The 14,623-nt window shown below is 54.6% G+C and overlaps 1 pseudogene across 2 annotated transcripts; it reads right to left on the bottom strand.

The window, feature by feature from the left end:
• Positions 1-6,364: 6,364 nt before the first annotated feature.
• LOC100304347 (Pentatricopeptide repeat-containing protein pseudogene) lies at positions 6,365-9,682 on the bottom strand (annotated as a pseudogene). Of its 2 annotated transcripts, NR_159409.1 has the most exons (3): positions 7,951-9,470; positions 6,899-7,154; positions 6,365-6,791 (listed from the first exon to the last, which is right to left on the bottom strand). The product of NR_159409.1 is annotated as a Pentatricopeptide repeat-containing protein pseudogene, transcript variant 2 (transcript). The 2 variants fall into 2 exon arrangements; NR_159408.1 differs by having other exon boundaries at positions 6,761-7,154; positions 7,951-9,682.
• Positions 9,683-14,623: the final 4,941 nt, after the last annotated feature.

Raw genomic sequence — 14,623 nt, 5'->3', positions numbered from 1 at the left:
CCACGCGTCCATTCCATCTATCTATATGATCTACGCCTTCCTGTTGGGGCCCTCCCTACCCCTCGACCACCGTACCCGGCCCTTTCCTTTCGGCCGCGGAGACATTGAGCATGTCGTGATCGGGAGCCAGCACCAACAACAGCAGGGAAAAGAGTAGCACGCAATCATCGCATCATGCTTGCTACTAATGGAAAGCCTACCCTAGGGAACATGGCCATGTAGCTCACCAGGCCGAGGCGCGAGGGCCATTTCCAGCATCCCCGTCCAATAATACAGTACACACCCGCCCAATTCCTGTCACATTCAGCCCACAAGGCCCAGCGACGATGAGAAACCCACCCTCGCCCACAGCACTGGCACTGGCAGCACATTTGCCATGAATCAATCAATTCCATGGAGGGCACGAACAAGCATACCAGATGATGCGACGCTGGGCAACCTAATTCCAAATTTCCATCCACAAACGTTACAGCAGCCAAATCCACTCACCTCTAAAAAAATACAGCAAGCAACCGGATGGTGGTACAACACTTGCCCAGTTTTGATTGTCTTTCCAACACCCGGCTATTCCATGCAACAGATTCTCTTCTCTTCTCTTCTCTTCTTCATTCATCCGACTATGGTGCGCTTCCTACCCCGTTGCCTCACTGTAAACAAAAAAGATCGATTGCAAAGAGTGGATAAAAAAAAGGTCATCCTTCACACGTCAGCACAGCTACGTTGTCAGACCTCGCCGGAGAAGCAACCTCCAGTTGCCGGCGAGCTCACCCTGCTGGTCACAGAAAAGACTCACGCACACACACACGAACACAAGTAGGCACACTCTGATTTGGTGCTGTGAACAACCAACAGCTTTTCTGACTCTATTTCTCTGTATATATAGAGACGTGTACAGACCATGAGATTACAACCCGACAGTTTACCGCTTAAAGAAAGGAAAAAGAAATGTGGGGCACGATTACCCTGATTTGCACGCCATGCCCCTCATCGTTGAGTGCCATCCCACTCACCTCAGTCTCAGCGTGCGACGCGCCGGTCGTGCGGACTGCGCACACGATCGCACGACCAGGCTCTCCCTTTGTGCATGGCTAACAGAAAGCTCCTATAACAATGTGACGCTAACTGACAAACTAACTACAGGCACAAGTATTATTTGACAAATCTCCTCCTAAGACTTGTGCACTGATTTACCTACAGAGACTGAATGCCAATTTTGGAGCAGAGTTCTCTGAACTTCAGTTTGCCGAGAGGCTTTGTTAGGATGTCTCCAAGCTGATCCTCTGTCCTGATGAACCTCACTTCAATTTGGCCTGAATTTGCATACTCCCGGATCAAATGGAATCTTGTATCAATATGTTTTGACCGGTCATGATGCACTGGATTTTTTATCAAAGAAATGGCAGACTTGTTGTCTACCCTTAACACCGGCTTGCTCACAACTGAATCTGTAATTTCAGCTAGCAGCCGAGCTAGCCAAACAGCCTGACAAGCAGCAGTAGCAGCTGATATATATTCAGCCTCACAGCTTGATAATGCCACTACCTTTTGCTTTGTTGATTGCCAGCTAATTGGACTGTTGCCTAGGAAGAAAAGGACTCCAGTTGTGCTCTTCCTCTCATCCAAATCACCGGCAAGGTCACTGTCACTGAAGCCCAACAATTCAGTTTTCTTTTCATTCTTCCTAGGGTAGAAAAGGCCCCAACTCCTTGTTCCAGCTATGTATCTGAGAATCTGCTTCACAGCTGCAAAATGCTCCATGTGGGGCTCCTCCATAAATCTACTCACATACCCAACTGAAAAAGCCAAATCAGGTCGGGTATTGACCAGATACCTCAATTTTCCCACCAAGCTCCTGTATTCTGTTGCATCTACACAGGGGCTGTCATCCTTCCTGCTCAGCTTCAGCTTTGCCTGCATTGGTACATCACACGAGTTGCAGTCTGCAAAACCACTTAGATCTAGTATCTTATTAGCATACCTCTCTTGAGAAAGGGTAATTCCCAGCTCATCCTGCTTCACTTCAATGCCCAAGTAATATGATAGTAAACCAAGATCACTCATCTTAAATACCTTGGTCATTTCAGCCTTGAAAGTCTGGATGTTGCTGCTGCTAGTGCCTGTGATCACTAGATCATCTACATAGACACCTACAACTAGTCTCTCTGCACCTTCTCCTCGACAGTAAATAGCATGCTCAGATGGACATCTAGTGAACCCCAGAACACCCATTTTTTCATCCAGTTTTTGATTCCAGGCACGGGGAGCTTGATGCAAACCATAAAGAGCTTTGTGTAGTCGGTATACCTTGTGTTTCTGTCCTGGTTGAGCAAATCCAGGCGCTTGCTGCACATACACCTCCTCCTGGAGGTCGCCGTTCAAGAACGCCGTCTTGACGTCCATGTGATGGACTTGCCATCCCTCCTGCGCTGCCAACGCTAGTAGCAGCCGCACCGCTTCCAAGCGAGCGACCGGTGCAAACACCTCATCGTAGTCGATTCCTTGGCGCTGAGCGTAGCCTTTTGCGACAAGTCGTGCCTTGTGCCGTACCACGGCACCGTGTTCATCTTTCTTGACCTTGAATACCCACTTGAGCCCAATGGCTCGCTGCCCAGATGGCAACTCAGTGAGTGTCCAAGTGTGGTTGTCCTCTATGGCGCGCAGTTCCTCCTCCATCGCTCGTCGCCAGCACGGGTCTTGCCCAGCATGTGCAAGCGACCCAGGCTCCTCCGCACTCACTGCAAAGAGTTGCTCGTTGTACAGTACGCGCACGGCGTACCCAGGTGGCGACGCAGCTCCGGTGACGTCCTCCACTGTTCGGAACCGCAGTGGTGCGTTGTCGTCGTGGTCGGCGTCCAGGTCTTCGTCTAACGCAGCAGGTGGTGTGGCGAACTGCACACCCGGAGAAGCTACTCCGGCCTCCCCTGGTGTTCCTAGTGGCGTCATATGCTGCAAAGCAGCCACCGGTGCCCCCGCCTGGGCACCTCCTGGCCCCGCCACCACCTGAAATTGGATGGTGAACGTGTCGTCGCCGCCATGATCCGCGCCAGTGCCGGTCTTAGCTCCCTCTGACCAGTCCCACTGGGCGGACTCATCAAAGACCACGTCGCGCGTCACGTGCACGCGCTTAGTGGCCGGATCGTAGGCTCGATATGCCTTAGACCCGCGCTCGTACCCGACGAAAATCATCTTGCGGCCACGATCCTCCATCTTCTTCAGGTGCGGTGTCGTATTCTTAACATAGACAATGCACCTGAAGGTCTTCAGGTGGTGTACTGCCGGCTTCTTCCCGTACCATGCCTCGAATGGAGTCTTGCCTTCTACTGCCTTCGTCGGTACCCGGTTCAGGAGATGCACGGCAGTGTTCACCGCCTCTCCCCAGAACCAAGCCGGCAGCCCCTTTGCCTTGAGCAGACAGCGTGCTGTGCCTGCCACCATGGCGTTCCGGCGCTCGACGACGCCGTTCTGTTGTGGGGAATACGGCGCTGTCAGCTGCCGGTGCACGCCGTCCGCCGCGCAGTACTCCATGAACTCTTTGGATGTGAACTCGCCACCACGATCCGTCCGGAGCGCCAGCAGCTTGCAGCTGGACTCAGCTTCTGCACGTGCCTGGAACTCCTTGATGGCAGCCGCCGCTCGATCCTTGGACCGCAGCAGCGTCAGCCACATGTAGCGACTCCGATCGTCGACGAGAAGCAGGAAGTAGGTGTTCCCGCTTGGTGTCGCCGGTGTCACGGGTCCACATAAGTCCCCGTGCACCAGCTCCAGTGCGCGGTCCGCCCGCCACTGTGTCTGGTCAGGGAACGCCGTCCTTCGCTGCTTGCCGGCGAGACACGCCTCACAGAGTTGGTCCACCTGCTCGATGGAAGGCAGTCCACGAACGAGCTCCTCCCACGCCATCTTCCTCAGCGCCGGCATGTTGATGTGGCCGAGCCTGGCATGCCACCGCCAGGCACTTTCTTCGCCGCGCGCTGCCAGGCACACCGGTCGTGCCACGTCGACGTTGAGCACATACAGCCGGTTGCCTGCGCGTGGGATCCTCGCCAGCAGTCGCCCCTCAGGCTCCCGAATCTCCATGCCACCGCGCCAGAGGTGGACGTCGTAGTCGGCCTCCTCCAACTGGCCGAGGCTCACGATATTCGCCGTGAGTCGCGGGATGTAGTAAACGCCGGTGAAGGAGCGATGCTCGCCATTCTTGCACTTGAACAGCACGGTCCCGCGCCCTTCAATCTCCGCCATGGAGTCATCGCCGAACCGCACCGACCCAGACACTGCCGTGTCCAGATCTGCGAACGCCGCCCGAGACCCCGTCATGTGGTTCGTGGCCCCGGTGTCGCAGATCCAGGACCTAGGGTCCCGCTGCTCCTTCGCGCCGAGCTGCACGAACACCTTTCCCTCCTGTAGCTGGATCCGCCCATCAGTGCTCGCCGTCGTGGCCTCCTGCGATGACCAGCTCGCCACTACACTGGGCGCGCCGAGGACCTCATCATGCGGAGGTGGAGAGTAGGGGCTCGATGGGGATGAGGTGCGCGACGGGGCTGGAGACACCGGTGGCGGCGCAGTGGCGGATCCCGCCGGCGGTGGTGGAGGCGCGGATCCGGCCAGTGGGGCAGTGGAGGAGGCGCGGATCCGGTCGGTGGGGGCAGAGGTGGAGGCGCGGATCCTCCCGGCGGCGGTGGAGGCGCGGACCCTGCCGGCGGCGGTGGAGGCGCGGACCCTGCTGGCGGGGATCGACGCAGTGGTGCGGCCCTCAACAGCATGAGCGCCTCCTCCTCCTGGGCCATGTGGGCCGCCTCCTGCTTTGGCCTTGCCTTGCAATCACGAGCCCAGTGGCCGGTTTGCCCACACTTCCTGCACTGGTCACGGCCTAGCTTGCGGCCGGGTCCCGTGCCTGTTCTGCCGCTCGACGCAGGCACGCCGCGACGTGGATGCCGCCGCCGGTCACCGGATTTAGACGTGCCATCGTCTCCTCCCTTCTGCTGCTCCTTCCGCCGCGCCTCCCACTGCTCCTCCGTTAGGTACAGTTTACCCCCGTCGAAGGTGGTGGTGCATCGTCAGCATCCTCGGCCGCTTTCAGCCGGCCGGTGATGTCCTCCACCGTGAGGGTCGAGACATCCAGTAGAGTCTCGATAGAAATTACTAGCTGCTTGTACCTTGGACGCGCGATCCGAAGATACTTCTCCACCACCTTCTCTGGAGACTCCGGGTCACCCAGCATGGCGAGCTGCGCGACGACGTCGGTGAGCCGAAGTGCGAAAGCCTCCACCGACTCGCTGTCTCGGAACGAGAGCATCTCGTACTCGCGACGTAGCCTCTGTGCCGTCGACTTCCTCACGCGTTCATCGCCGATTCGCAGCGTCTTCAGAGCTTCCCAGGCATCCTTTGTCGTCGGTTTGACGGCCAAGGTGGAGACCATCTCCGGCGGCGCGGCGCTGCAGATGACGTCGAGCGTCATCCGATCGTGATGGCCGTCGACGTCGCCGATCTCCACAGCTTCCCATAACCTGTGCGCTTGCATCTTCACCTTCATCAGTAACGCCCAATCGTTGTAGTTCGTCTTCGTGAGAGTCGGATAAGTGGTCGTTCCAGGCGCCACGACGCGCTCCACAAAGCGCTCGACGACGACCTCGCGAGTCCGCGGCCGTCGCGGCGGTGAACGCCCTCGCCGGTACTGCGGCGTCCTAGAGCGCTCCGGCGGCAGGGACATTGTCACCTTCCTCCAACCTCGGCTTTGATGCCACGTGTCAGACCTCGCCGGAGAAGCAACCTCCAGTTGCCGGCGAGCTCACCCTGCTGGTCACAGAAAAGACTCACGCACACACACACGAACACAAGTAGGCACACTCTGATTTGGTGCTGTGAACAACCAACAGCTTTTCTAACTCTATTTCTCTGTATATAAAGAGACGTGTACAGACCATGAGATTACAACCCGACAGTTTACCGCTTAAAGAAAGGAAAAAGAAATGTGGGGCACGATTACCCTGATTTGCACGCCATGCCCCTCATCGTTGAGTGCCATCCCACTCACCTCAGTCACAGCGTGCGACGCGCCGGTCGTGCGGACTGCGCACACGATCGCACGACCAGGCTCTCCCTTTGTGCATGGCTAACAGAAAGCTCCTATAACAATGCGACGCTAACTGACAAACTAACTACAGGCACAAGTATTATTTGACATACGTAAGACAGCAACAAAGGCCATGCGCTGCCACAGGGCCAGGACCACGCCATACCTTGAGCCAGCCTTGTTCTGGGTGGAGCACCACTGCTTCGAATCCTTTTCTGTTACCCCCCCATACAAGGAAGTCTGCCAAGGCATGATTAACACAACCAAGCCACCATAAAAACCATGGGAAACAAGATGCCACGGACGAAAGGAAAAAAATAACAAATCCACGATGCGGATGGACTAGTTTTGTGTTGTATATAGCCAGAAAACATTGGCACAGATTAGTCGGACCCAAGTGCGGAATAACAGCCAAGCTCAAGCAAACCCAAATATTGACCAGACATTTCAATTACTGATGAATCCAATATTGTTGGCTGCTTATGTAACCGTAACCCGTATACGTCATTGGCCTCCCCAAAATAAAGTCACCGAATAAAGGAATCAATGTATGCATATAATCAGCAAAAGACAACTTGGATGCCAATTTATGCAGTCTCCTCACCACATCCCCACGGGACGAATGCATGGAGATCAAAGCTCTCTCTAGCACATATAGGTCCACCGCTTTGTCCTCGCCCTCGGGAATTATTTATATAAAACTCAGACCGAAATCAATAAGAACCTGTCAAGACTAACATATATAAGTTACAAATCATAAACTTGACTTCATAGCACAATAAAGTGGACACATTAAATAGAAGGCGTTGACAAAAAGGATATTGTACCCACCACCAATTAATTGTTACAGTTCTAAATCACCATGAACAAGGCCTCCATCATGTAGTTTGCCGACGACGTTTCCTATCTGTGTGATACTAATATCATCCAGGCGTTCCTCGTTAACCCCATCTGAACCAAAACCAAGAAGTATATCCTTGACAGACAAGCCATCCACATACTGTCAAAGTATGCAGAAGTGGATCCACAGCATAAAGTACAGGAGTAGGAACACCAAGCCTTCTTGCTTTTGTGATGCACGAGCTTCCTGCACATGGAAAAGACCATACTCATATACCATACTAAGCTATACCTCAGAAAAACCAGATGTTATACTGTTCAGGCCATGTCTCGCAACTCATCATAACAACTTAATCAATAATTTATACCTTTGGCACAAATTGAACTCTTTGTCTGTACAAAAGTAAGACAAAAAAATAAGTAACCGTCCCGAGATTGGCATTTCCCATACAAATAAAAGTAGATTTTTTTATACATGAATAAAAGACAATCTGATTATAACATGTTGGTTAGAGACTAACAGAATTTAAGTGCTTTAGAGTCAACTTTGAGTCCAACGATGGGTGTCGATCCTTCTTTCAAAAGCACTCTTTGAATAAACATTTTCATCCCACAAATATCGAAGCAAACAAACTATTTATAAAGCAAGCAAAAAGAAAAGCAGCAACTCCATATTGACTCTTGGCTCACCCCTTCTGCCCCAAAATCTTGTTCTTGCTCCTGAGAGGCTGAGATATATCTATGAAGCCTAATAACCACTTGAAACAAAGCTACAATGGATGAAGTAAAAAATAAATTTAAACGATGCCAAACAGACATTAAAAAGAGAACAACAAATGTAATAGACAAATTGAGATCATTTCAATCTAGTGTTCAACAGCTGTTTCAAAACTACCAAAAAATGCTCTAGACTACAGGTTCCATGCCTTTTACCATAGCTGCTAGTCCTAGGATGCTTTTAACATTTGAACTAGCACAGGTCATCATCACAAAATTCGAAGACCAATAACAAGATTTGCTCAAGCTAACAAATTCAATATTACCTACACTCCCGACTTCTTCCTTGAGGCTGAGATAGCAATGTCCTTTTTGACTCCAACAGCAGTAACCTTCTTTTTCCAGGCCAAGCGTTTATAGTTCTGAGGGCTTAATCTTTGTGCTGGACAGATTGGTCTGAATACCTCTGTCTTCAAGGGATCGAGCAGATCTTGTGAGCATCCTAATACAAGACCACTATTTGTAGCTTCATCCCACAGCTCTCTTCCAATTTCAAATCTACCAATCCTACAAAGCTTTTCTATAAGCAGGTCATATATACGAGCATCCACTAACTCACACCTCTTCATAAGTTTGAACATATCAAGAGCATGGTCAACTTCCTCTGTTCCACAAAGGATGCCTATAAGACCATGGAAAAACTTAGCAGTAGGAAGAACTCCACTTTCAAGCATAGCATCTACAAGCCTCTTCCCTCTAAGAATTCTCCTTGTTAAATAGAGGACTCTAACCACAAGATAGTAGCTAACCCAATCAGGGGAGCACCCTGCTTTTCCTTCTCTCATCAAGTACAAGATTCTATAAGCTTCTTTCACTCTTCTTGCTCGGCCTAAACATGAAAGTAATATGTTGAAACTAGAAGCAGCTGGGGGAACACCACAGGTCCTCATCTCTGTTAATATATCCATAGCCTCTGGGACAAGGGCAGAGGGATTGAAGTTAAGGTTTCTGTGGCACACGCAATGGAGAAATTCATTGAATGATGGCAAGCCCAACGGAACGCCTGAAGACTTCATTTCATTGAGGACTTTCCGAGCCTCCTTAGCATTCCCGTGAACGCACCAACCATGGAGGAGGCTACGCTCAACGATGCTAACCATGGGTTCTGCCGAGAGCTCGCTCTTATGGTGCCACACAACACCCTGTGCCTCGCGAGCATGGCCTCTCTTACACAATGCATGGACCATGGCAAGGCTGCTCGACCATACGCCATGGCCTCCTACCCTGCTGCCGCACTCAGGCAGCAATCTCTGCCTCTCCAAGCCTCTAAACAGCCGAACAGCCTCATCCTCCCTGCCTGCCTTGACAAGTGCGTCGATCACGGTGGAAAATGTCTCGGGAGCCATCCTCCGCCCGTCCTTCTCAGCATCAGCAATGGCGATTCTCATCGCGGTAAGGTCCCCAGCCCGTGCAAGCACCCCAATCGCCCTGTCGAGCGCCTCCTCCCCTAACACCCCGGAGTGCTTGGACCGGCACCACGCCAAAAAGCGCAGCAGCCTCCTGCCGGAGCCTCCGCCCGTCTCGCCGCACGAGTCGATCACGCGCCCAATCAGGTGCGGCGAGACGGCCACGCCCAGGCGGTCCAGCCTGCTCCCCACCTCGTCGAGGCTTCCGGAACCGAAGCACACGACCTCTCGCACCGCGGCCTCCATCTCGCCGTTCTGCGGCGCGCCGGAGCACAGGGCGCGGCCGATTGGGCGGCGGCACTGGGGAAGGACGCTTCGAGTAAGGGCGGCCGTGAATCTCGTCGACGCCAATCTGTTCATGGGCTCTAGTGCACGAAACCGGCAAGTGGCTAGAACTGGAGCAGAGAAGCGGGGGATCAGTGGTGGGTCGAAGTGAAACTGACCTTCAGGAGGCGCTCTCGAGGTAAGGCACGAAACTGATCTTCAGGAGTCCTGACTCCTGAGAGATACGCGAGGTCAGGCCTGCTGCGGCAGGTCGCGCTCGCGCCTCGGCATCTCACCGGGCGGCGGGGACGGGTATGGTATGGAGGCGCTGTGTATGCACTTGCGGCGGGGTTGAGCGATAGAACCCCAACAAGCGGAAACGGAATAGAGATTAGTGGATTGGGCCCGTCATGGGCCGCCAGGGGACATTGGCGCGGCAAGATCCATTGCAGCCACGGGGAAGCTGGTACGTAGCAGACACTGATCCGGGGAATAAAATTCTCTACAGCGACGCACGCCATCATCTGTGCGGCACTAAGCACACGCGTCCAAAATCAATAGCTAATGATACTGGCTAATCGAGCCATTGATGACACGGCTAATCGAGTCGGTCGTTCCTTAAGGCAAAGAGCCAGGACGTCTGGACGAGCGGCTTTGAGATGTGAAGACAGACACGTGTCATTCATCTAAGTGGTGCCGCAGGGTGACTGCGTACATCACCGCTGCAGAGAATTTTATTCCCTGATCTGGTACCATGCAGGCGCACGCAGGCGAGCACATCGGCCGGGGAGCACTCGACGAGTGGGGATGGATTGTTTCTCCTAGCTCGGCTCCGAGAGCTCGTGACGAGTACGAGCACAGCCAACGAACCAACAGAGGGGCACTATGGTACGACAGAGATGTGCCTCACGCTGCGAGAGCTCCTCCTCTGCACCGTTGGCTTGTCATCGAAAATAGGGTCGTCGTCTACTCTCCCATTGATGAAGAGGATGTCAGAGTAGTAGAGCCGTGGCTCTAGCTCTAAGGGTTTAGCAAGCGCACTCGTGGACCGAGCCAGTGGCGTAGGATGCAGAGAATTTGAGGTATGGCGGATTTTGTACACAACTACATATACAAATCTACACGCATGTTCGTTTGGTTTTAATCTGTATCGGTTTTTACTGTTTCTACAATGTTTTTTGTCTCTATGAATTGTAGTTGCAGCAATTCAAACATCTGGCTTTAATCCGAAGCGAAGAGCCCGCATATACGTGTGTATATGTGTATGATCTAGTTGACAACAAACAATTTAAAATAAAGCGTGATGTGCATCCAGCATAGGGAAGACCGGAAGAGCGTGGGTGCAACTGTGTCTTTGCGGCAGCGGAGGCGCGGAGCAGGGATCCCAGGAGCACAGACACAGAGATACCTGTTTGACCTATTCACTACTCGCTAATGGGCCGGACCCAAGGTATGGTGTGGCCATACATTGCCACATTAAGCCCTCGCCCCTGGACCGAGCGGTCACGACGATGGTCGACCTAGAGATGACCAAACGGGCCACTCGGCCCGGCCTTGCCCGGGCACGGTGAAGCCCGGCTTGTTTTGGGCCTAGCCCGTCAACCACGGTTAGAAAATCGGGCCGGGCCATCTAAGTCTATGGGCTTGTTTCCATGTTCGAGCCCGGCCGGCAACGGGCCTAAACGGGCTGGGCCGGCTCGGTAAGCACGGAAAAAGAGGGCCAAAAACGGGCTATGCGGACCGGTAAGCACGGTTTAGTGCAAAAAAATGGGTTTAACGGGCTTAAAGGTAAATTGGCTGTGTCGGGCTAGCCCACCGTGCTTAGTTTTCTATCCGAGTCCGAATCATTAGGGATGAAAACGAACGGGGACGGAAAACACCCTCAACCGTTTACATTTCCATATTCTTTCATCGGGAACGAGAGCGGATTATACATGTATACGAAAACAAAATACGAACGAAAACTAAACGAAAACAGATGGTAACCAAAATATCTTCTGGAACTTAGCAAAGAAAGGAAGATATATGTTATTGTTTAGTGTTTACAATCAATCAACCAAATAGTTACTGGCTTGGTGAAGTGCACGGGCGCACAACAGGCCAACTGGTGAACAGACAGCAACCAACGCAGCAAAGTATCAACGTTACACAGCCACACACGGCCACACTGACATAGTGACATAGCCTCAGGCCTCAGCCCAAGTGCCCAGCAGCAGCAGCGACACAACTCATAAGCCAACAACAATACAGTTAGGGATGGCAGCGGGTCGGATTTTGTTCGGGTATAATAATACCCGACTCGAAATTGTACCCGATACTTCTACGAATATTCATACCCACCAAGCCAATCGGGTGAGAAACTGTACCCGTACCCGTGTCCATTGGGTATCCATCGGGTATCGGGTATCCAATGGATATGTTATTGTAGACTAAATAACATTCAGTCAGTGTTATAATAAATGCATAAAATATTTTAGTTTCCATCTAAGCACCAATGCAACATGAGAATGACTATATTTGGCTACACATCGATACAAATCTCAACTTACAATTATCACATCTAATAAATTTAAATTTGAGTACAGACAATAAAAGCTTAATGAGTTTGTCGGCGTTCCGAGACCGGGGGGTCCCTAAGCCGACGAGTGAGTGTGCCGCGTGCCCCAGCCCAGATGGGTCGAGCGCGTGGGCGAGCGCGAAGGGGGGAAAGGCGAGGTGGCCGGAGACGGGCGTGAGAGAGGTGGAGATCCCGCGGCCTTCGTGTTCGTCCCGCGCCCAGGTCGGGTGCGCTTGCAGTAGGGGGGTTACAAGCGTCCACGCGGGTGAGGGAAGCGAGCGGCCCCAAGAGAGCGCCTGTCCCGTCCTCGGTCCCGCGCGGCCAACCTTCTCTAAGAAGGCCCTGGTCCTTCCTTTTATAGGCGTAAGGAGAGGATCCAGGTGTACAATGGGGTGTAGCAGAGTGCTACGTGTCTAGCGGAGGGAGAGCTAGCGCCCTAAGTACATGCCAATGTGGCAGCCGGAGAGATCTTGGCACCCTGCTGGTGTGATGTCGTGGCTGTCGGAGGAGCAACGGAGCTTGGCGGAGGGACAGCTGTCGGGGCGGTCGAGTCTTTGCTGACGTCCCCCTGCTTCCGTAAGGGAGCTGAGAGCCGCCGTCGTCACAGGGCACGCGGGGCGCCATCATTGCCTATCTGGCGGAGCTGGCCAGAGGGGACACCGGTCTTGTTCTCCGCGGCCCGAGTCGGCTCGGGGTAGGGTGATGATGGCGCTCCCTGTTGACGTGGCGGGCCCGCGCCCGAGGCCGGGCGACGTGGGGGCTCCTCCGAAGCTGGGGTCGAATCTGTCTTCCGTTGCCGAAGCCGAGCCCGAGCCCCCGGGGTCGGGCGAGGCGGAGGTCGTTCGGCAGAGGCCAGGGCGGAGTCCGAGCCCTGGGGTCGGGCGAAGCGGAGTTCGTCGTCTTCAGGGTCTTAGCTCGAGTCCGAGCCCTGGGGTCGGGCGGAGCGGAGTTCGCCGTCTTCCGGGTCTTAGCTCGAGTCCGAGCCCTGGGGTCGGGCGGAGCGGAGTTTGCCGTCTTCCGGGTCTTAGCCCGAGTCCGAGCCCTGGGGTCGGGCGGAGCGGAGTTCGCCGTCTTCCGGGTCTTAGCCCGAGTCCGAGCCCTGGGGTCGGGCGGTGCGGAGTTCGCCGTCTTCCGGGTCTTAGCCCGAGTCCGAGCCCTGGGGTCGGGCGGAGCGGAGCTTCCTATGGCGCCTTTGGCAAGACCTGACTGCCTGTCAGACTCACTCTGTCGAGTGGCACTGCAGTCGGAGTGGCGCAGGCGGCGCTGTCCTTCTGTCAGACCGGTCAGTGGAGCAGTGAAGTGACGGCGGTCACCTCGGCTCTGCCGGGGGGCGCGCGTCAGGATAAAGGTGTCAGGCCACCTTTGTGTTAAATGCTCCTGCAACTCGGTCAGTCGGTGCGGCGATTTAGTCAGGGTTGCTTCTTAGCGAAGCCAAGGCCTCGGGCGAGCCGGAGGTGTGCCCGCCGTTAAAAAAAAGGGGGGGCCTCGGGCGAGACGGAAGTCCCTTGAGGTCGGCTGCCCTTGTCCGAGGCTAGGCTGGGGCGAAGCGTGATCGAGTCACTCGTATGGACTGATCCCTGACTTAATCGCACCCATCAGGCCTCTGCAGCTTTATGCTGATGGGGGTTACCAGCTGAGAATTAGGCGTCTTGAGGGTACCCCTAATTATGGTCCCCGACAGTAGCCCCCGAGCCTCGAAGGGAGTGTTAGCACTCGCTTGGAGGCTTTCGTCGTACTTTTTTGCAAGGGGAACAGCCTTTCTCGGTTGCATTTTGTTCCGGTGGGTGCGCGCGAGCGCACCCGCCGGGTGTAGCCCCCGAGGCCTCGAAGGAGTGGTTTCACTCCTTCGAGGTCTTAATGCCTTGCGTAACGCTTCGGCTGGTCTGTTGTTCCCTCATGCGAACTGGCCGTAGCCCGGGTGCACGGTCGGGGCCCAAGTTCTCGGGCTGGTATGTTGACGCTGTCAACGGTTCGGCCGGAGCCGGGTTTGCGAGAGCAGCCCCCGAGCCTCCGCACAGGGCGAGAGGGTGATCAGGGACAGACTCGGCTTTTTACATACGCCCCTACGTCGCCTTTCCGCAAGGAGGAGGGGGGGAGTGCGCCATGTTACCCTCGATGGGCACCGAACATGGTGTCTCCGGTGAGCTGCAAGCGGGTAATCCGAGTGGACGTTTGTGCCCCGTTCGTTGGGGGTCGGCTAGGGGCCCAGAGGCACGCCCAAAAGTACCTGCGGGTGATCTGTCGGACCCGGTCCCCTGGCGACGGGGTCCGAGGGCTCGATGCCTCCCTCCGATGGGATTCCGTTACAAGATCGCTCCCGCTGGTCTCGGAAATGTCCTAGGGTACCTCGGGAGCGCAGCCCGAGCCTCGGTTATGTATCGAACGTACCCCTAGTCATCCCTCGCTCGGCGTCTGAGGCGACTGTGAACCCTTCGGGGGCCAGCCTTCGAACCCCTGATCAGTAATGGGCGCGGAGCCCGAGTAGCCTGAGGCGGCCATGGAGCCCTTCGGGGGGCCGGCCTTCGAACCCCTGACCAGTAGTGGGTGTCGGGCCCACGCGATCTGAGGTGACTGTTGAACCCTTCGGAGGGCCAGCCTTCGAACCTCTGATCAGTAGGGGGGGCTCGGAGCCCGGTTCCTTAACAGGGAAGGATCCTTTTCGGGGTATCCCCCTTTCCCGGTCCCTGTTGCAAGAGATAGAGAAAGAGGAAA

This window comes from Zea mays, chromosome 1 (genome assembly GCF_902167145.1).
Source record: "Zea mays cultivar B73 chromosome 1, Zm-B73-REFERENCE-NAM-5.0, whole genome shotgun sequence".
Classification (NCBI taxonomy): domain Eukaryota; kingdom Viridiplantae; phylum Streptophyta; class Magnoliopsida; order Poales; family Poaceae; genus Zea; species Zea mays.
This window is presented reverse-complemented; position numbering and strand designations above follow the sequence as displayed.